Source organism: Carex rostrata, chromosome 32 (assembly GCF_964058835.1).
Source record: "Carex rostrata chromosome 32, lpCarRost1.2, whole genome shotgun sequence".
Lineage (NCBI taxonomy): Eukaryota > Viridiplantae > Streptophyta > Magnoliopsida > Poales > Cyperaceae > Carex > Carex rostrata.
In genome coordinates, this window is record NC_135949.1 from 557,493 (window position 1) to 560,059 (window position 2,567).

Sequence of the window (2,567 nt, forward strand, 5' to 3'; positions counted from 1 at the left end):
CCCATATGCTACCGGAAGCACATTAGCCTATCTATATATATATATATATATATATATATATATAATATAGATGGTCTCTTAAAGAAAAGCAAATTCGAACGTTACTACATAATTGCAACTGTGGAAGTTAGTACAACTACATTGCAACACTAGTACTATGTGAAATGAGTATTTCGCTGTTAATTTGGTGCATGGTACCATGTGAAATGAGTAAATGATTTAAGGCCCATGCATTACTATGCTTACTCCCTAATTGAAGTAGCATTGTACTACATATTATTTTTTGAAATCTTATTATAAATACAAGCTGATCCGGCCCCTGCTTCCCTACCACCTTACAATTTACTAGCCTTCCAAAATAGAGAAACAATAACTAAAAAAAAACACAAAATAGATCTCTCAAATGGTTCTTGTGGCATCCCTAATAGCTCTTCTTCTCTACTACCTCTACCACATTTTGAGATATTATTCCTATAAGCGCTCAACCAATTGTTATTTGATAGACTATGTGTGTTTCAAACCGTCACCCGACCGAAAAATCTCCACTTTAACCGGTGGTGAGATCATAAACCGCAACAAATCCCTTGGTCTACCTGAATACAAGTTTTTACTAAAAATGATAATCAGGTCCGGTATAGGTGAAGAAACCTACAGCCCGAGAAGCATCTTAGAAGGCCGTGAAGAGTCGCCAACAATGGACGATGCAATGATTGAAATGGATGAGTTTTTTAAAGCCTCAGTTGCCGATATATTTGCTAAAACAAACATCTCACCACGTGACGTGGATGTGTTGGTTGTTACCATTTCCGGTTTCTCTCCAACCCCATCCCTTACAGCAAGAATCGTGCGGGAACAAAAAATGCGGGATGATGTGAAAACTTATAATCTCTCGGGCATGGGGTGCAGTGCAAGTATGATAGCCCTTGATTTGGTGAAAAACATTTTCAAATCTGGCAAACGAACTGTAGCGATGGTGGTTAGCTCTGAATCGACTGTCCCTAACTGGTACTGTGGCAATGACAGGTCGATGATGCTCAGCAACGTACTATTTCGATCTGGTGGGTCCGTTATGCTACTCACCAACAACCCGACCATGCGGAGCCGAGCAAAGATGAGATTAAAGTGCATTGTCAGGACCAACATTGGGTCCAATGACGATGCTTACAACTGTGTGATGCAAAAAGAGGATGATACTGGTAGGCTTGGGTTCCACATAGGCCCGAGCCTCCCGAAAGCCGCCATACGTGCATTCACTAAAAATTTCCAACTCCTCATGCCGAAAGTATTACCGTACCGTGAGGTTCTGCTTTACATATACCGCGTCGCTGAACAAAAGGTAGCAAAAAAAAAAGGTAATAATTCAATCTCGGCCGCGGCCAAGATCAATTTTAAGTCAGGTATTGATCACTTTTGCTTGCACGCGGGTGGCACTGCAGTGATTGAGGCGGTTGGAAATGCGCTAGGATTGAGTAAATATGATGTCGAACCGGCTACAATGACGCTGTACCGGTGGGGTAACACGTCGGCGAGTAGTTTGTTGTATGTTTTGGGGTATATGGAGGCAAAAAAGAGGCTGAAAAAGGGAGAGAGAGTGCTGATGGTAAGCTTTGGAGCAGGGTTTGAATGTAATAGTTGCATTTGGGAGGTGCAGAGAGATTTGGGAGATGCTGATGTTTGGGAGGATTGTATCAAAGATTACCCCCCACAAACCCTAGTCAACCCTTTCTTTGAGAAGTTTGGATGGGTCAACGACGAGACAGAGGAGACTGTGTCAGATACTATAGAAGCTTTCAAGAAAAAATGGCAGTGATATTTATATGTACGCGGTTGCTTTCCCTTATTTTTTATATTTTTTTAGTAACTTGATAATTGGGATTGCTATAGTTAATTACTATTGAAAACATTCCTCCTGATATTTTCAAGTGTAAAAGTATGCTACGATATTATTGATATGATTAATTTGAGGAGAAGAATTTATTATTGTTTAGAGTGCATATTTATCTGTACTTTATTTTCCATTATGGTTCTCTTCTATTTACTATAGGTAACTAATTAGCTCAGTAACTTTAAATACTACAAAACATATATTTGAGATATGTTTTTGTTACATTTAATTGTAAAGTAAAATCATCATCTAAGGGTCTTAATTAACAGTTGCAATATGAAAGGTGACAATTATATGGGCCGGATTGGATCGTGTTCTGGTCTGTTTAACTTTGAAGCATTAATTGTCGAGTTTCTGATTGGGTTAAATTGATCGGATTTCAAATTTTCTAGTTTCAAAAATCATAACAAACCTCCATATATTGTTTGATATTCATAATTGATATAATTTCAATAAAATATGAGAGTAGTTTATAGGGGCTGTGAAATATCTTTATCTCCGTATACACATCGATGACATGAAATGAAAAAATTATTCGTAAAAGAATTTGTGAAAACGGCATGTGATCTAAACGAATGCTATGATGTGCTCCCGTTTACACCCTTGAGAGTTGAGAGTCATTTATTTCCTACTCGTATAGATAGCCAATTGCCATGCTCATTGCCTTTCATGTCGGAGACTA

General features: G+C 38.4%; 1 pseudogene across 1 annotated transcript; it reads left to right on the top strand.

Moving 5' to 3' along the window:
* Positions 1–336: 336 nt before the first annotated feature.
* On the top strand, positions 337–2,094 carry LOC144548170 (3-ketoacyl-CoA synthase 12 pseudogene; annotated as a pseudogene). Its single transcript, XR_013509274.1, has one exon. The product of XR_013509274.1 is annotated as a 3-ketoacyl-CoA synthase 12 pseudogene (transcript).
* Positions 2,095–2,567: the final 473 nt, after the last annotated feature.